The sequence below is a fragment of the Puma concolor genome, chromosome E4, assembly GCF_028749965.1.
Source record: "Puma concolor isolate L17-30 chromosome E4, mPumCon1.1.hap2, whole genome shotgun sequence".
Taxonomy (NCBI): domain Eukaryota; kingdom Metazoa; phylum Chordata; class Mammalia; order Carnivora; family Felidae; genus Puma; species Puma concolor.
The window spans coordinates 3,927,597-3,948,159 of record NC_141683.1 but is presented as its reverse complement, the minus strand read 5'-3'; the positions used below and the strand labels follow the sequence as shown (position 1 = coordinate 3,948,159).

The window sequence follows — 20,563 nt, the reverse complement described above, 5'->3', positions numbered from 1 at the left end:
AGACGTCCCGGGTGCGTGCGGATGAACGGGAGGCGCAGTCAAGCCAGAGTGAGGCCGGCAGGATTTGAGCGAAACTCAAGGAGAGGAGTGGGAACTAGTGGGATGCAGGACGGTGAGATGGATGGAGGGGGCCACGTGGGCTCAGGGTGGCCTGGTGCTTAGTGCGCTGGGGTCCGGGGATGCGGGGAAAGGCCTGGGAGGAGGTGGCGGGGGGGAACAGAACGGCGACCACACTCCACAAACACACGTCCCGAGCTCGCGAAGAACAGGCGCTGAGAACTCGGGCAAACGTGTGGGATGCAAAGGCTGGGAAAGCGTCAGGGTCTCCTCTCAGGCTGACCTTTGCGTGGCCCGTGCTGACCTTTCCCTGCTCCGGGTCAGTGCGCGGTGAGCCGGCATGAGCAGGGCAAACCAGACGGAATCATGGAAGGAGGGAGGAGATGCGGAGGAAAAGGACAATTATGGAGCGACTCTTCCCTGGAAGGGTTTGCTAGGTCTCAACCTCGTCCTTCTTGAAACTCTGGCCTTCAGGGCCTCTGGAAGTCCCCCTGGCCTACGCTTCCTCCTGGGCCCGATGGCTTACTGTCCCAGCCACGGGGGCCTGTAGGCCCACCGTCTCCTCACTCGCTGGCCCCGTCCTGGCTCTCGCCCTGTTCTCCACCATCACCTGCCCCTGGAGTCATCATCAGGAGTCCGGGTCATGGGCTCCATTAAACACCTGCCTTTGCATACCTCACAGGGGCCCACCCCCAAGGACTCTCGCACCCCCCTTTCTCTGTAATGACCCCCCTCGTTATGGCTTTATAGCAGACACCTGCCGTGCTCGTGGGTGGCCATGGCCAACGTCTTTTACATACTTCGCATGTAGGAAGTTCACCTCCGCATTCAGAAGCCAAGCTCTCCAGCCCTGTCCCACGGGGGAAGCACACCCCCGGGGGGCGAAGGCTTGCCAGTCCCTTCCTTCCGAGGGAGGCCTGGTTTGGAGGTCACCAGGCGAGCCAGGCTCCACGCGGGGCTTCGGGCCGGCTGATGCAGCTGGTTTCAGACGGGTCTGGGTTTGGAGGACAGCAGCAATGACAAGATGGGATCCCTGCCCCGGAGGTGACGTCAGGACTCACAGGTCTCACGGCAGGCGGGTCTCCACATCCTGGGTGTGGCCGCAGAAGCGCTGAGCCCGCGTGGAGCTTTGCTGCCTGGTGTGGCGCGTCCTTGCAGGCGTGGGGGAGGGGAGGTGATGGAGGCACAGGGGTGGGTTTCCTCTGCCTTTGACTTGACTGCCCTTCAGCCTTCCCAGCGATCAGAGAGGTTCATAGTCCCTACTAAAGCTGCTTTGTATACGTGCACTAAATCATCCCGTTGCACACCTTTAAAAACATCACATGGTACCAAAAAAAATTTTTTTGTTTTAGATAAAACAAAACGTTGCCGAGCAGACCCTTGTTCGCAGCGGAATCTCCAACGGTTGGAGACTTTTGCCTCCTTCCCCGCTGGTGGAGAGTCGAGCTGAGTGCCAGGCTGCCTAGCGGTGAGGGGTGTGGTGGGCATCAGCTTCAAAGGGCGGGTTTACTTCTGTTTTACCGTCCCTCGAGGCTGTGTCACCTGGTGTCTCTGAGCCTGTGTTGTCCCTTTTAAGCCTCAGCCTCCCCAGCGGTTTCCCTACCAGTCGATTAGTGACAGTGCCCTTTATGCCACAGTGCCCCTGGCGGGGTCCCCAGGCTGTGACCCAGTGATCCAGCTGACGTGACTCAAGTCCTGCATAGCGCCTGGAAGTCTCTCAATAAAGAACGTCTGTCCGCATGCAGCGCGAGGCCCCGTCTTCCTGACCAGAGCGTGAAGCTCCGGTCTTGCCCACTGGGCGACTGGAGCGACTTCAAGGCCGTTTCTTTGTCACTCTCACCACCACCACGCCCTTGCAGCCAGCACAGCCTCTCTGTCCATCCCCCCTGCCCCCCCCCGCCGTGCACCCACCTCCCCGAAGTCCTCTTGTCTCTGTCCTTCGGGGAAGCATCTTGTTCATGTTTGTTTATTTATTTTGAAAGAGAGAGAGAGAATCACGAGCAGTCTCCACACTTTCAGCACAGAGCCCAACGCAGGGCTGATCCTATGAACCATGAGATCATGACCTGAGCCAGAATCAAGTCAGACACATAACCCACGAGCCACCCAGGCACCCCAACATTTTTATTTTTTTTTAAGTTTATTTATTTTGGGAGACAGCACATGCAGGCGCGCACACACACACACACACACACACACACACACACACCAGCAACGGAGGAGGAGCAGAGAGAGGGGGAGAGAGAGAATCTCAAGCTGGCTCCACACTGTCAGTGCAGAGTCTGACTCGGGGCTCAATCCCATGAACTGTGAGATCGTGACCTGGAACTGGATCAAGAGTCGGACGCTTAACCGACTGAGCCACCCAGGGGCCCAGGGGAAAGCATTTTCAAAGGATATCCACCCACAGTCTCTTTTAAGTCTGGAATCCAGGTTATCACCCCCCCCCCCCCCGGTAAAACTGTTATTTGTCACAGGAATATCACTACTATATACCTACTTCCGTAGCGTTGGTACTGATGGCTCACTTTGATTGAACGGCTGCTCCCCCCCAGACTCTAGTACACGGTCTGGACCTGCACGGACTCATCTGATTCCAACGGTATCCTTCAGTGCAGGTTGATAGCATTTTCCCTGCTTTACGGTCGAGGATGTAGACACTTTAGGGAGGCTGTGATTTCCCGGGTGAAACGCGTATATGTAAATGGCCGAAGCAGGATTTGCCTCTACGTCTGTCTGACTATATTGCTGTCGGCCTTAGGAGGCAGGTTGGCATGGCCTGAAATCCTTGGGGGATTCGGAAATCCTGGAGTGAGGATGGAGACCACCGCTCTCGCCCGGCAGGTGCCACACGGGGAAAACAGCGGGCGGGCTTCCTTTACACAGGGTGTGTATCAAACAGGAACCCTTCTGAGTATCGCTTCCTGAAGCAGTTTTCACTCCGGTCTTCTGCACCTCTGATTTTCTACCCCTGCCAGATCCTTCTCAGTGGCGTGAAAACACCTGCCATGTCTCCCTGGCTGGGAAAGCAAGCAGACCCAGAAAGGAGCCTCTCAACCCCACATCTCCCTCCTGCTTCCAGCACACTTGCTGGCCCCTTTGCAGTCCAAGCACTGGGTTTGCTGATCTCCTCCCTCATCTCTCTGCCTCTCCCTCAAGTTCGCCCTTGTTAACGGCACCCAGGGAGGCCACACTGCCAGTCTGGCATTTCTGTAGGCCTCGTCTTGCCTGGCGTATTCAGAAACGTGAGCGGCTTGGTCCCTTTATCTCAAGAACTGTCCCCTCTTAAGACCTCATCCTAAGACTGACAACAAACTGAGGGTTGATGGGGGGGGGGGGAGGGAAAAGAGGGTGGGGGATGGGCATTGAGGAGGGCACCTGCTGGGATGAGCACTGGGTGTTGTATGGAAACCAAGTCGACAATAAATTTCATATTAAAAAAAAAAAAGACCTCGTCCTGGTTTTCAAACCCTCCCAGAGGGAGTGCCCCCCCCCCACTTGGCTCTAACTCCTGCTATGCGTATGCTAATGACTCCCAAACTGGTCTCTCCAGACTAGCATTCTCCTGGGACTCTGCCTGCGCCCCTGAAAGGACGCCCTTGAAGCTCCGACAGATGTCTCAAGTTCACACTTCAAAACCCAAATTCCCAGACCCCCAACACACTCCACACCTGCTCCTCTGACATCCTTCTCGGTGCTCAGTCCAAACACCCAGGTGCTTCCCTTAACTCCTCTTGGACCCTCCACATCCACCCTCTCCGTAAGTCCCATCTGGTACAAATCAAACCTGTCTGACGCCCCATCGCTCCTTAGACTCGTCACCGGCACGCGCCCAGACCCGGGCACCCGCACCTGTCACCTGCGTCACAGCAGCCCGTGAACCGGCCTTGTGGCTTCCGTCCTGACCGCCCCTCGGCATATTCTCAGGCAGCCGGAGAGATGTGCTTGAAGACATGGGCCACGTCCACCGCGTGGAACCGTCTAATTCCAGAGAGCAAGTTGCTTACGGGGCCTTCGGGAGCTGGTCTAGCTCTTCCTCTCTGGCTTCCTCTCCATTCTTCCTTCCCCTTGTCCCCCCCCACCCACCCATCCACGCCGATTTTAACCCCCTGGAATGTTCTGGAAACACTCTTGACCAGGTGCCTGCACGTCCTGTCCTCTCTTCTGGAGCCGCGTTCCCTGTGAAGCCGTGGGCTTGCCTTCTTCTCCCCAGTCCTCTGCGTACATTTGGCTGTTCCCCTCTCCCGTCTCCATCTCTCTACGGTACCAACCGCACCCGTTGCTGTGCTGGCTGCCCATCCCCGCTACGCCTTCCTCGTGGGCTCAGTACCACCCAAGCTGTTTTTTAATACTTGTCTGTGTGTTTCTCGTCAGCTTCTCCTCCCGACAAAGACGCTCTGTGTGAGCTTACTTCTTCACGGTGCCAAGAATCATATCATATCTCTGGCATTTGTTAAATATTTGTTGCATTTAATGAAATGGGGCAACAAACCTCTCATCCAGGCTTGCGAAAACACGCAGGTGTCTGCCTGTCTGTGAGTGTGTATGCGTCTGAGCGACAGAAGCCAAACTTAAGGGTTGCAGACGATGTTATTCAGCTGCATCACCTAAACCACAGACCTCTGTTAACTCGCAAGTTCCAATTCCTTTCTGTTGTCGTTTCCTTCAGGGGCTGAAGCCCACGGAAGTCCTGAGCCCTTGGTGGCCGTGGCATGAAGGACCCAGCTCCCAGAGGAGTCTAGAATTTGTCTCGCTGCCATGGATCCAGTTATACACATGTAACTGCTGATGTTTTCTGGCCCCTCCTATCCCTCCTCCTGATAAATTCCCTGGGTTTGTACCATGGGCTGCCTGCCTCTGCTTCCCTGCTGGACATTCAGTCCTCCCAAGAGTGAGATTCTCCAAAGCTTAACTTGCCTGGCAAGTCCTTGACTCCCACCCCCTTACCCGCAGCCCGATTTCTTGTGCACCTGCTGCTAAGTAAGATGCTTCTGTGAGAGGTCAGATGGCTTGAAGTCTGGCCCCGATTTCCTCCTGACTCTGAGTTCTACATCCTGCCTACACTCTTGGTTTAAATCAGCATTACTTCCTGCCGCATCGGATCGTCCCTGTCACTGATACATCGTAAGCCAAACTCTACTTTTGCTCAGGGGGGCAATTGCACAGAAATCGAAATAGAGCGAGGGAGCAAGCTGTGCAGACGTTCCCGGCGAAGAGGGGTAAATGGTTTAGGCAAAGAAAAGAATGGCTAATGTTAGAATTTGAAGAGGGGTAGATATTGGGGCGGACGGGATCCTTTCACATTATAGTCAACAGCACCAACGTTTTTGCTTGTTTTGTTTGGTGCTTTGTTTCTGCTTTTTTTATACAGGGAATCATTTTACACTTTTTGCACACCCAAAAAAGGTAGATATCAATAGAAAGAGCACAAGGCCTGCATTCGGAAGCCTTCGACTTTATACCTTCCTACTTCCCCTTACTATCTGTGTGGCCTCGAGTATGTCACTGCACTTGAGACACCGAATTCAACCTGTAGCAACAGGGAGATGATAACAAATGAAACTGCTGTGTGTCAGGCACACCCCGCCGAATGCTTACACCCCCCGTTTTCCAAGCAACCCTGAAAGATGGAACTACTATCCCCACGTCAGAGGTGGACGGGTCGTTTTCCTCTGCGTCGGCCAGGCCCAGTGAAAGTGCTTTGTGAATGGTAAGCCACCTGCCAGTGGTCAGTCACACACGAGGCCAGGTTGGTTCCCCGCTTCCCAAACTAGCGCGTGCGCTCCTGAAATCACGACGCTGCCAGAGAGATCCGGATGCGCTTTCGTTGGGCGTGAATGTTACCGTTTGACAAGTATTTAAAAAACAGTTTTGGGGCGCCTGGGTGGTGCAGTCGGTTAAGCGTCCGACTTCAGCCAGGTCACGATCTCGCGGTCCGTGAGTTCGAGCCCCGCGTCAGGCTCTGGGCTGATGGCTCAGAGCCTGGAGCCTGTTTCCGATTCTGTGTCTCCCTCTCTCTCTGCCCCTCCCCCGTTCATGCTCTGTCTCTCTCTGTCCCAAAAATAAATAAAACGTTGAAAAAAAAAATTTAAAAAACAGTTTTTAAGGAGGCAGATCTTCTGGAGTACAATGCAAATTGTATATGTACAAGATGAAAACAAAACTTTGGAGAGACAGCGGGGCCTTTGTCTCCTTATACAGTATATAAAATGTCTCAGAATGTGATTGCTATTATGTAAGAGGCTTCTGCAAAGATGAAATTCTTAAGGAGAAGGGGGAAACAAACAAAAAAGGAACGCGAAGATGAAATTCTTAAGGAGAAGGGGGAAACAAACAAAAAACAAGGAACTGGAGGGGCGCCTGGGTGGCTCAGTCGGTTGGGCATCCGACTTCGGCTCAGGTCACGATCTCGCGGTCCATGAGTTCGAGCCCCGCGTCGGGCTCTGGGCTGATGGCTCAGGGCCTGGAGCCTGCTTCCGATTCTGTGTCTCCCTCTCTCTCTGCCCCTCCCCCGTTCATGCTCTGTCTCTCTCTGTCTCAAAAAATAAACGTTAAAAAAAATTAAAAAAAAAAATAAGGAACTGGATGTCTACATATTGTAGATCCTCCACAGATGTGAGCTCCTCTTCCTCCTTCGTCCCCAGGACTGGCGAGCTTCAATGGCTTTATCACTCCAAGGATTTCAAATGGGTGTGTTAATTTGAAAATAGTTCTGAGAAGAGTTTGCGTTCCCACTTAGGATCTGGACGCGTGGAAGGAGTTTTCCTGTCGTGAGCTGCCTGCGGGGAAAGCATCGCGAGGACACAGTGACGGGGACCATTTGGATGACTCACTGATGGGTCACTCAGGCTCCCTTAAGGCCCCACCTATTATTGCCGATTCATGACCATCCTTTCTTGTTCCGTGGCTTATGTCCTGTGGCCTATGTTCTGTGGCTTATGCCCCGTACGGTGTTGTTCTGGAAGTCACTAATTACTGGTGATGTCAAGCATCTTTTTTCTAATGTTCATCAGACCTTTGACTAAATTGCTCATTCATACCTTTTGCCCACTTTTCAGACAGACGGACTATCTTTCCTTATCGACAGGAGGTTCTCCATGCATTCTGAATTCAAAACATCTATTAGGTTTATACACTGCAGATATTTTCCCAGTTTGGGGCTTGTATGTTCACTCTGTTTAGTGCATCTCTATGTGTGTTTCTGTTTCCTCCCTCAAAGATTTCCATGTTGCGTGCAGGGAAATCCGACTAAGTGTTTCTCTCTGCTTCTCTTTTTGTGCCTGGAGTAAGAATCCTCCCCCACCTCGGGGTGTGAGAGTCTCCTGTGAATCCCTCAGGAGTGGTGCTGTTCTGATTTAGGGATTTGATCCACCTAGATACACATATCCACCTAGATACAGAGAAGGCTTTGGTATTATCTGTCCCCATATAGATTGCCACTTGTCCCATTCTTATAGTTTCCCGCTCTTTCCTTGTGATTTGTAATGTCACTGAATTATATACCATTTTCACGCATTTGTGGTTCTGTTACCCCATTCTGTACTAATTAGTTGATTTTTCTCTGTGTATGAGAGATATGATATGTAAACCACCATCATATTGCTTTAACTGTCACGTATTCATAGTAAGTGTTGATATCTAGTAGGGACAGTACTTCCCAATGAATATCTTAAACTTGCTTTGGGGTAGTTTTGTCCTTACTCCTTTAGGTAGGTCTTGGGCTCACCCTGATGAGCGCAAGGGGAAGCCCTTTGAAATTCTCCGTGGAGTTTACGGGTTACTTTGACAAGCTGCCATTTTCATTTTCCTGAATCTTTATTGGTTAAAAAGATCATACATATCCTTTTTTACTTAGATCTTCATATAAATCTTTCAATGACATTTTAAATTTTTTCTCTTTAAGGACTTTACAAATCTTTTGTTAGATGTCCTTAAGTATGCCGTAGTTTAGTTGTTACTGGAAATTGTACTTTTCTATTCCAGATTTTTTTATTTTCTTATTTCTTGAGTTTATTTATTTATTTTGAGAGAGAGGGAGAGAGAGAGAGAGATAGAGAGAGAGAGAGAGAAAGCACAAATGGGGGAGGGGCAGAGAGACAGGCAGTGCGAGGATCCCAAGCAGGCTTCAGGGCAGAGCCCGACGTGATGGGGGGCCTGAACCCACGAACTGTGAGATCATGACCTGAGCCAAAATCAAGAGTCAGACACATAGCCGACAGAGCCACCCAGGTGCCCCTCCAGATCTTTTTCTATTGGTGTCTTCCTGAAATAAAAAAAAACGCCATTTTTGAATATTTGTCTTAATGTCTAGAAACATGGCTGAGTTGTTATTTTTAATATTTTGGGTATTATTTTGGATATTACACACAGATAATAAAATTGCTGTGAGGTGGTCTGGGCTCCAGGACAGAAACGTCAATGGTACAACATAAGGAATCCGGAAGTGGACCCACTCGTATATGGACAACTGATCTTCAGTTGAGGGGAATCTGTTTTTAAAGTACCCGTAGATGATGTGCTATTGTCTAAGAACTCCAGAGGCCTTGCATGACCTCCGGGGAGTCCCTTTCACGGCAGTCCCGACCCTCTTTCTCAAGAAGCTGTTGCTTACATTTCAACAGGATCTCCTCTGCTGTACCGTAAACATTCTGCTTCATCTTCCCTTTAAAAAGATACTAACCACTTACCGTGCTTTACTTTGAAAGGAGAATTCTCTTGGGTGGTGTCACTCCGTGTGGGTCCCACAGTGGGGACCGGGAGAAACAGTGAGGAACTGTGTTACTTCCTGGCCTGGGCACCTCACTCCTGGGCAGCCGGGCAGGTGTGGGTGCGTTCTTCCCTGTGGGTTGAAGATCTCTTGTTCCCTGAGCGCCATGGCTACATCTGGCTTTATATCCAGATGAAAAACAGAGCAGGCCAGGGAGCATCCCCCCCAAGGACCCCCCCCCCCCCCCCCCCCCCGCAAGGAGAGTCTCCAAATGCAGCAATTCCAGGGTTCTACACGCGACTTTGGTAGCAAAAGTCACAACACCTTATACATAATATTTGTGTGCATACCACGTGAACAGCATGGCTTCTCACACACGAACCTATAATGGGCGAGTGGCAAATGTAAGCAATGACGTGAGCACAGGGGCCACGCAGAACCACAGACACTTTATCAAAGCGGCCGTGTCCGGGAGTTTAGTTGCCTCGGCTGTCTGAAGTCAGAAGGTGTAGCTCTTGGACTTGGCCTCGAGGGGGCGGTAACGACACGTAAGAACCGACCCCACTGGCTTTTCTGATTCTGAGCCGAGGAATCTAAAAGTGTGGGCGGACCACAGGCTGACCACATTTAGGAACGTCTTTCGGTTTTTATCTCAAGAATTCATTTTCCCTGCTGGGGTAACACGCAATTTCCTCTGTTGAAGACTTTCTCCATTTTGCTGTAACAGTGATCCTAGGATCTTATTATCCCAACTCGGTAAAAGCGACCCAATCTGGGACTGGTGGGAGACAGGGATGTCTGGAGCTCTGTAGCCATAGAAGAAGTCAGCTAAGTTCCCATTTTATAAATCTAAAATTCCTTCCCGGGTCATCTTAGGCCTCCTTTGGGTGTGAACACTTATCTGTGATCCGTGCTGTTCTGAACTATTCTGGTAGAAAACCAGTGATTGTTGCGTTTCCTGTGGGTCTCACCTTTCAACCTTTGTGGAATGTTCTCTCTTTGTAGCCACTGCCCGTCTGCACTCGGACTGCTGAGTGCTGTCCTACTCACGCCCTCACCTCATGGAAGGTGGAGGAGAGCTGGACGGACCTTGCATGGAGGGAGAGTCAATAATCAGCAGATGGAACAGGCTTGTACAGAAAGAGAGATGAAGGTCACCGAAGCCTGGAAGTTCAGAGGAGATACCATCAGTGTCTGTGAAAGCCGTGGAAGATGAAAGGAGAAGGTTGAAAATGATAGATGAAATGGCGAATACAAACACGCACCCGAATGTTGAGGAAAATGAGATCCTTGGGACCCCAAATGCTTCCTTGGCACCGCATGTGTGAGAGGAAAAGGGCTGCCGTGCTGAGGGAGACCAGGAGGAGGATTCCCTCGGTCTCTCTTGAGTCTGTTGTCTCTCCCACACTATCCACGTGGAAGGGAGACTTGATCTGCATACCTCTCTGAGACACCTGTTTCGTGGAACTGACTTACCTTTGGAGGGTTAGTTTCCCTTCTTCCTAGAGCAGAGACCTCTCTGAATGGCCTGTGACAGAGCCCCGACCACTGTGTACTCTTTGAAAGGTAGTGACGGGGAACCCACCACCTCAGAAGACTGTTCGCTCTACTCTGAAACAGCTCTAATAATAAATCCTTAAACAGCTCTAATAATTAAACCCTTCTTCTTTTGAGTAAATTCAAAGTTAAAACTTTTTTTTTTTAATTTGATTTGAGACAGAGAGAGTGTGTGTGTGGACGGGGGAGAGGGACAGAGGAAGAGACAGAGAATCTTTTTTTTTTTCTTAAATTTTTTTTTCAACGTTTTTATTTATTTTTGGGACAGAGAGAGACAGAGCATGAACGGGGGAGGGGCAGAGAGAGAGAGGGAGACACAGAATCGGAAACAGACTTCAGGCTCTGAGCCATCAGCCCAGAGCCTGACGCGGGGCTCGAACTCACGGACCACGAGATCGTGACCTGGCTGAAGTCGGACGCTTAACCGACTGCGCCACCCAGGCGCCCCAAAGAGACAGAGAATCTTGAACAGACTCCACGTTCCGTACAAAGCCTGACATGGGGTTCGATCCCATGACTCTGGGATCATCACCTCAGCCAAAATCAAGAGTCGGACACTCAACCGACTGAGTCATCCAGGTGCCCCATCAATGTGAAGCTTAACTCCGAAGGTTGCCTTGTTATTTTTAACCCAGAACTACTCACTTCTATCAGAAACAACATCCAATAACCTTTTGCCCCTTCTGTCTGAGAGTATCTCAGGTAATTGAACAGGACCATATTGGTACATGGTATCTAAAAAAATTATCACTGGACTTTGGGTTTTCATGATGCAACATAAGTTGGCCATCGACCTGGGGGACCCAAGGTGCCTATTATGGCGCCCTTGGTGAGCAGCGAGCCCATCACCCACCCGTCCGTCCACCTCTCCTTCCAGTAAATATCCATTGAGCTGCTAATAGTTAATGGGAACTCTTTTCAGTTCTGGTGAGAAAATACGGAGTTGTAAACAAATGCAAGTTTTGGAAACTTACGCTCTAATGAGGGAGGTAAGTCTTTTTCTAACTAATGAAAGTTAATGAATTAGTAAGTTGAGATAAGAGCTCTCAATGAAGGAGATGGTCATTGGGGAGCATGTGTCAAGGGAACATAACAAAAGCCAGGAGGAGGTGTAGACTGGGAGGGGGTGTCAGATGAGGAGAAGGTGTCAGATGAAGCTTCTCGTGAAACGTGACCCTTCAGTTCAACTCTGAGAAATAAATAAGAGTGGACAGCGTCTTCAGTAGAGGGAACACCGTGTGACAAAGCCTTGTGGCAGAAGTCATTGGCTTACTTGAGGACCTGAGAGAAAACCTGTGTGGCTGGAGCACAGAGAGTCACCAGAGGGTGGTTGAGATATCCTTTGAGAGACAGACAAGGTAAGGCTGTGTGGAGCATGATTAGAATTCTCCTTGTTTTAAGAGAAATCAGAAGTGATCAAAAGGGGAATGATACCAGATTTGCACTTTGGATTGATCCCTCTGGATATCATGGGGGAAAAAATGTGACGGGCCAGTTTGACTTTGGGAACAACAACTGGAAGTCAGGAAGAGCTATCATGAAGTGGAAATGGAGGGAAATACACTGAACTGAAAGAAACTTGGGAAGAGGGATTAGGATTCGGTGACACATTGGAAATGAAAGGCTAAGGAACAGTCGCTGTCAGGGAGGGTGCTTTGGTTTCATTCAAATAACTAGGTTTTCCAGCGTGAAAAATACACATGCTGCAGTGGCTTTGGGCAGCCAATTCTTTTTTGTAAAAGTTTGCATACAGAGCTAAAAGATAAACTCACTCTGAACAAAAAATAATTATAATATCAAAATGTTATTGACACAGTGGTTTCCTGGAAGTGAATGGTGCCTTGCTTGTGTTTGATGTGGACCAATGTCCCAGAACACATTATTGGAAAAGCTGGTGAAACATCAAAGATCCATGAGTTTCAAGCTCAGCCCCTTGGAACAATTCTAAATGGGCTGTTTGCAGTCCTGAATATATATATATATATATATATATATATATATATATACACACACACACACACCCACACACATATATATATTATATATGTATTATATATTATATATTATATTATATATATTATATATGTATAATATATACGTATATATACACATATATATTTTATATTGCTTACTAAGACTAGCTTATTCTCCACCAGGAGCTTGGAGAAGACTTAGAAATTATTCATTTCCAACTTTCTTTAGAGAGAAGAAAACAACAACAGCAGCAGCAACAAAAAACCTCAAAACTAAAGAGCTGCATGGTGAATGTGCTAAAACCAAAATACATTAAAGTGTTTTTATTCTCGAAAAGCCTATCACAATCCCATTTCAATTCTCCTCCATCCTTGCAGCTTTTGAAAGAGGGATTACTTCAGACACAAATCGTGTCTGCCCTCTAGATTATTTTTGCACTTTATACAAAGGATCTGTATTTAAGGCTACTAGTTTTGTGAATACACAATCAGTGTAGTTGAGTGATAAGCCAGATTAACTGACCTGGAAGACGAGTTGGTGGAGCAAGCTAATGAGCTGTGAGGCAAAGGAGAAGAAGAAGAAGGGGCATAGCTCAATTGGTTAAGCATCTGACTTCGACTCAGGTCATGATCTCACGGTTGGTGAGTTGGAGCCTCCCGTCAGGCTCTGTGCTGTCGGTGCAGAGCCCACTTGAGATCCTCTTTCTCCCTCTGTCTCTGCCCCTCCCCCACTTCTTCTCTCTCTCTTCCTCTCCCTATGTGTGTCTCTCTCAAAATAAATAAACTTTAGAAGAAGAAGAAGGAGAAGAAGAAGAAGGAGGAGGAGGAGGAGGAGGAGGAGGAAAAGAAGGAGGAAGAGAAGGAGAAGAAGAAGAAGGAGGAGGAGGAGGAGGAAAAGAAGGAGGAGGATTAGGAGAAGAAGAAGAAGAAGAAGAAGAAGAAGAAGGAGGAGGAGGAAAAGAAGGAGGAAGAGAAGGAGAAGAAGAAGAAGAAGAACAAGAAGAAGAACAAGAAGAAGAACAAGAAGAAAAAGAAGAAAAATAAAAAGAAGGAGGAGGAGGAGAAGGAGGAGGAGAAGAAGGAGGACAAGAAGGAGGAGGAGGAGGAGAGAGTCTGTAAGGAGAGCCCTAGAAGTGAAGACAAATGAAGTGTTTGTCTCTGAGCCTCAGAGGGACTGGCCATGTCTGCTTCCCTGGTCTAGGGTTGGACCTGAAGGACCACAAGGAGGGATCCCACTCACTCCACCTCCATGAACCTTAGATGAGCCCTGCTGTCTTGGGGTTAGTTGCAGAGGAACCAATAGGGCGAATCTGTCCTGGAGAATTCAGGCCAAAAATGACCTTGGTTAACAAGGTAATAGCCTCCATTCCAGTTTGGAGCCTTCAATCTGGCCAACCACCCGCAAACATGCATTCATTTAGTCCATTAAATTAAACCTAAAGAACCATCAATCTTTTATGTAACCGATCAACACCCTGCTCCCTTTTGACCTGTACTTGATTGTGACTGTTTCTTGTCCGTGATTCCTATAGGAATGGCAAACTTTCCCCTTCTTCCTTTCTATGTTCTTTGGCTGATCTAATAATTACATTGCCATGAGACAGGTGAATAGGAGAAAAACTTAATTTTGTGTGTACTGGGGCCCCATAAAAAAATATGAGACTCTGAGATAGTCAAGCACATGAGGCTTATAATGCCATCTTGAGCTAAGGAGAAGGGGACAGGGCTTCAGGGGGAGCAAGGCAATTCATGGGGAGATGAGAAGACCCACTGTTTGGTTCACACGTGTTTGCCCTGCCATGCCGCTACACCTGTCTTTTATAAAAAGTTGTCTTGGGGAATAGCTCTTTTCTTGGCATAGGCTCCCATGGAAAAATATTTTTCATAGTTAAAGGAGACGCAAAAAGCTTTTCTGGAGTCTTGTGGGTCTTAATTGCCTTCAGCTCAACATAACCTATGTGTCAAAGTGGTACATTTTGGGGTGACTTTTTCTGCTCTCTTCGTTCTTCACTCTTGGACTAGATTTTGCACCATCTGCTCGTGTCTCTCCTGGAATGGCTGCTTCAGGTGACTCTCCTCCAACCGGGGGATCTCCTTTCCGCTGCCTGCTTTGGTTACTGGCCCTGGAGAAACCCCAGCTTCTCCAGCTGTCAGTTATCGGCCCACAGGCCCTCCTGGCCTCCCAAAGGAGGGCAGCTGACAGACACAGGAGGCCATCATTCTTAGTAAGACAGTTATATCTACCCGAATTTGCTAACATCTATTACATACACACCTGCCACTGTCAAAGCTGGATTTTTTTCTTATACAGACCTATGATGGTTCATCTTACATTTTTTAGACTTTCTAACGGTGCAGGGCCGATACACATTTAGTAGAAGCTGTACTTCGAGTTTTCAATCTGGGTCTTTTCCCAGGCTAGCGACGTGTAGAAGATACTCTCTCGTGATGCTGGGCAGTGGCCATGGCTCTCGGGGAGCCGTGTGATCCCCAGGGTCAGCAAGCTACACACTGACAACCGTTCTGCCCTGTAAAACCTTTCTATTTTTCACATTCAGTACGGGATTCAATAAATCACGTGAGATACTTCAACGCCTTACAATCAAATGAGCTTTATGTTGGATGATTTTACCCAACTCTAGGCTCATCGTTCAGTGTTCGGGGCACGATTAAGGTAAGTGAGGCTAAACTGTGATGTATGAAATGAATTTTTAACTTCTGGTGGGTTCATCGGGATGTAACCCCATCACAAGCCAAGGGAGATCTGTCTTTCCTTCTGGAGGCTGTTGCTGGCACTTCTGGTATCTGATTGATGTGGCATTTCTTAATCAGATGAGCAAAGGTTGGGCGTTGATTTATTTTTGCAGAAAACAGAAGAGTCATATATTATTTGACCCAAATGACAGAGCGGGAAGCATGGAAGCATTGATGCTTGGAAAACAGAACACAGTCAAACGTGAGGAAGGGGATATATCTTAACTTATGTTCTTTGAGCTGTCAAAAACGAGCAAAAGTACAGCTGAACTCTGGAGTTCACAATTTCGTTAAGGTGAGAGTTGCATGGAAAGTCACTCCTCCAAGGGGATGTATTTTGCATTTACTTTCACAAAGCTGGACAGGTCGTCTTGTACCCCTGCATCTCACGGACCTTAGGGATCTCTCTTCTCCAAAATGCATATCTTACATACACAGTCAAGAGGACGTGGCTTTCTCACAAGGCAGAGACACACATGGAGGTGCCCATACAGCCCCACAGGGTTCATTGGAGACACTGCACGTCTAATGCAGTTTGCCCAAAGTTGGGAAAAGTATTCTGACAGATATACATATAAAAGTAGGCACAGACCAAGACATTTTGAGGACGCATTTCTCAGAGTCAATCCAGCCATCCCTGCGTCTACCATAGTCCAGGGAAACTGAGTCAGGATAAGTCCCCTTCCTCTTCCTGTCCTTTGTCTGTCCTTTGCCACCAGTTGGCCTTCTTCCCCATGCCCCAGCATTGTTTGCACAGGCCCCTGCCTCCCTTTGTAAGAGTGGCAGTGCAGACAGGAGACAGTGGCACGTGCCCTTGTTAAGCAGGAGTGTGTATCTCAGGCCAGACATAACTCAAAGAGAGAGATCCGAGAGTGAAAAATGAACTAGAAGGAAGGGAAGAGATCATTTTATGAGAAGAGAAGAAGGGTGCACTTTATGAGGACAGAGGCACTGTAAGCAGAGAAGGAGCGACTGATAAGCGGCTTCACAGACTGTATTTTTGCTTCATGCAGGTTATTAAGGGAAAAAAATTGAAATGAAAAGGATCAATTCAGATCAACTGCTCTAAACAGCATTTAATTGAAGAATATCTAACACAGCCTCTTCAACCAGACTGTGAGTTGCCCAAGAACAGCAGGGCTCAGGCTCCCCCCACCACTTCTAGATTAGCCAGGAGGGGGCCACTGCTGGAAAAATAACTCCAAAACCACAACATATTATCACAATAAAAGTTGATTTCTCATTCAGCGCAGCCCCATATATCAGTTTTAGTTTGGGGTAAGGATAGAACTTTGCTCCGTGTGGACATTCAGGGAGATTGTTGTTTTTCAGTAAATGCCTTTGAATGAATAAAATGGTTAATAGAAAATATTTACTACATACGGTTACACACGTCAGATAACCCAGAGTTATAATTAACCGAATTCCCAGAGCAAATATGAAAGGCTCGTAGCATAAAAACATTCTCAACCTCACCAATAATCTGTGACACAATTAAATAACGAATAAGAGGACTCTGATCCTAGTTAGAATGTAGAAAAGTTAGAAAAAGTCTTGCTCCCACCCTTACAATAACAAATTTAAGTGGATAATCTACGAAAACCACAACTCTTTCTAAACCCATTAGAGAACTAAGGCTGCAGAGCAAGCATCTAATGAAAAATCTAAGGAAAGAGAGAGGACCCCTCCAAGGAGAGAAAAGCACTTGCTTATGTGGGAGCAGATGACAGACACTAAGTTCCCCACATGAAAGAAGAATTCAGCTAAAAGTTTTAATGGATTTCTCAAGGCTAATGTTGGACTAGCATAAAAGTGTAGAGTCCCTGGGAGTCTCAGCCACAAGGAGAGTTTGTGCGTACTTGTAGGTACTTCTCGGTGGGCCTCATTGGATGGTTATGAGAAAGACTGGAGATGGGGAGACTAACCATTGTGGGGCAGACATGAAGCTCTGTCTGGAACCTTCCTTAGAGAACAATAACCAACCAACCAAATAAAAAAAAAAACACAAAACCAACCAACCAAAAAAAAAAAAAAAAACCCTCTAGTGGAAGAGAAGCAAATTCTGCCGTCTTTAGGACTCAGAGGAAGACCTATTAAAACGGAGGGAGGGAAGAAAAAGTTGTTCTACTCTTGGAGAAAGGGTAGAAATAGGTTCTGGGAGCAGAATGTAAAGCAGAATGCAAATTCTACACGTGAGGGAGGGACGGGATCAGAGGTGACAATCTCACCCGTAAGATGTAGGACAAAATGCCTACCAAAGACTGAATGATGCTGAGTCAGAACAACAGGAGCTCCCCCATCACTCCTCCTACCACCTGCTGCCGACTGCCAAGACAAATAAGTACCAAACAACAAATCACAGCAGTTCGTTGCTAGGGGATGATCAACAGTACATAAAAAATATCTTCTTAGGTTCAGGTGTGAAGGGAAGACCTTAAGATAATGGTATAGATAGCACTAGAAGAATTTCAAAGCATGCGGTGCCCTGAGAGTAAATAGCACCAATAAATCTCAAACCCATCTCTACTCCTGAGCAGATCAATTCAACAAGCATGGTAAGATCATCCATGCTCACTTCGAGGTATAAAGACTCTCTGCCTCAGTCTCCACCATCACAGATGGCTTTCAATAAAATTTGTGAGGCATGCAATGAAGTAGAAGGAAAAAAAATCTGTCAAGAGACTAATCAATCAACAGAAATAAAATGTTGAAACTATCAGGTAGGGTATTTAAAACAGATGGACAACAAGCATCTTTAGGTGAGCAATTTCAGGAGAAAAATGTAAACAAGGAGAAAGAATGAAATGGAAATACTAGAAATGAAAAATACAGTTGTAGGGATGAGGGAAGTCTACGACAGTATCATCAGTAGACTTGACACAACCCAGGAGGAGATAGATTAACAAAATGGAAACACAAAAGAGAAAACACTGAAAAGATTGGAATATCCAGGAGATATGGGACAATAGCAAGTAGTTTAAAATACTCATAATTGGAATCCCAGAAAGAGAACAGAGAGAGATTGAGGCATGAGGAGTATTTGAAAAGAGACAATGGCAAAGAATTTTTCAAAACTAATTATAGACAAATAACCACAGACCCAAGAATCTCAGAGAACATCAGGCAGGGTAATAGACTTTTGGCAAAAGTATAAAGCAAATAAGTCATGGAGATGAAAAATGCAGCATAGAGAGTATAAGTCGATAATATAGTCATCATGCAGTATGGTGACAGATGGTTACCTCACTCATGGTGAGCATCCAGCAAGGTATAGAATTGCTGAGCCAATATATTGTCCATCCAAAACGAGTATAACATCATATGTCAATTATACTTTAATAATGAATTTAACTTTTTTAAAAAAGAGTGGTTAGGAGCTTGGAATTGGGGGAAGAGTTGACACTGTGTCCTATCTATTGATTTTGTACTGGTAAGACACTTGCACGCATTGGTAAAAACCCAAAGAACTTTGCACTAGCAACTAAAGTTTACTGTATGAATATTATACCTTAATTAAAAAAATGGAAGATAGGTACTACATAGGAAGATAAAATTGTGGAGGTTTTTAAAGACTCTTTTGATTGTGATTTTTGATTCTTCTGGAATAAGCAGCCATTTTTTTATACTAAATAAGATGAAACTTTTTGTAATGTTTGTTTATTTTTGAGAGAGAGAGAGAGAAAGAGGGGGGAGGGGCAGAGAGAGAGGGAGACCTAGCGCAGAGCCTGACAGAGCCTGATGCCGGGCTTGAATCCACGAACTGCGAGATCATGACCTCAGTTGGACGTTTAACTGACTGAGCCATCCAGGCACCCCACGATGAAACTCTTTTTAAAAAAGAACCACAAACCTGGATCAAGGATTTTATTTTTTTTAATTTTTTTAATGTTTATTTATTTTTTAGACAAAGAGACACAGAGCGTGAACGGGGGAGGGTCAGAGAGAGGGAGACACAGAATCTGAAACAGGCTCCAGGCTCAGAGCTATGAGCACGGAGCCCAACATGGGGCTCGAACTCACAAACTGTGAGATCATGACATAGACTCTTACATAAGAGGAAGAAGGTGAAGACGATGAGTATGTAGCTCAGAATACAAACATTATTTCTGTGTGAAGCCATCCTGATCCTTAGGGTCCATAGATCAGGTCGGAGGTGGAGGAAGTTTCAGCAGTTGGCGACATCTTCTCTGCATGACATCCGTTCCCCAACTAGCTGAGCGGCGTTATGATCTTGATGACTTCCCTCAATCTCTCTTCAGTGAAAACTTCAGTTTTCACATCGCAGATGGAAAAATGGGATTCTAGAACTTCTAACTTCCTTCCAACTCTGATTTTCCCCAAATGCCCAAAATGATATGAATGCTATTAGGTTGGCATTGTGCAGGATTTTTTTTTAAGTATACACATTACTCTTGGCATCTAAGCCTCCCAGAATAAAAGACGCGCATTCAGAAACGAAGCCGTACAGGGGAGAACCACTCATTATCTTCCCATGGACCTGGGTCCCAAACCATAAAGGCAGACCTGCAACGCCCCTTTTCCTAGATCAGTTGCACACGAACAGCCTCGGCCCTTCGCGGAGGGAGACACCTCATGCCATTCTTCTCAACTTCCGCCTGATCCTCGCTCCCCTCCCCCTAACACGCCTACCCCAACCGGGACCACGGCCTGATTCTCCATCAGGGACGGCGACTGACCACCCGAGTATCATTTGGGATGTGATTTCACCTTTCTCTTCCCTGTTTTTCTCACGTTAGGAGAGTGAAAAGGCGAAAACTCTCAACCATCTAGAGCTAGGCTGGAGATTAAGTGACACAAAATAATTGCAAAGCACCAGGAAGCGAGTATGTGATCAAGAAATCGATTGTAAACGTCCGGTTTTGGATACCTCCTTCCTGCCATTGAACTCCACAGTACGCGAATGATTCTTCAGCGCTTGCCTGAAGCGAGCGGGTCTCTGCCCGAGGCAACTTCCCGCTGGAATCCACGCAGGGGCAGCACGAGAGCCAGGAAACATGGCTGGAGAGCCACCAAGCTGTTGGGCCTTGAGTAAAGGAGCTCAACCAGGCAAGCCGCATCACACGGGGCTAGAACCACATGCAACACGTTCGTGTCTTGCTGCAGATTGCCCGGAGGTGACTTATTTGGCGGAACAATTAGGCGTTATGCCCGCTCAGGGGCACCAGTTCTGAATCGACTCCCATCCTTCTGAGCTACAGCAATCCTTTCCTGGGAAAACAGGGCTTAGCAACTGCAGCGCAGAGAATTTCTGTGCTGACGTGCACCCTCAGCAGGGTGTCTCTGAGCAGGGCACAGCCCGTTCAACATGCCTGTTCTTGACCCCAGCCTTCCTTTGTCAAGGTCGCACCCAAACCACAAATGCAAATATTGCTTGGGGCCTGTGTGCTCCAACCTGACCTGCAAGTCACACGTTTGCTTTTGTTTTTTCGTATTATTTTCTTTTCTTTTCCTCTTTATTTTTTTAATTTAAATCCAAATTACTTAATATCTAGTG

At 47.4% G+C, this 20,563-nt stretch overlaps 1 long non-coding RNA gene across 1 annotated transcript; it reads left to right on the top strand.

Annotated features, from left to right (window-relative positions):
* Window positions 1-214: 214 nt before the first annotated feature.
* On the top strand, window positions 215-6,110 carry LOC147572251 (uncharacterized). The gene is made up of 3 exons (XR_015246036.1): window positions 215-2,944; window positions 3,611-3,817; window positions 4,727-6,110. It is a non-coding gene; the product is annotated as an uncharacterized LOC147572251 (long non-coding RNA).
* Window positions 6,111-20,563: the final 14,453 nt, after the last annotated feature.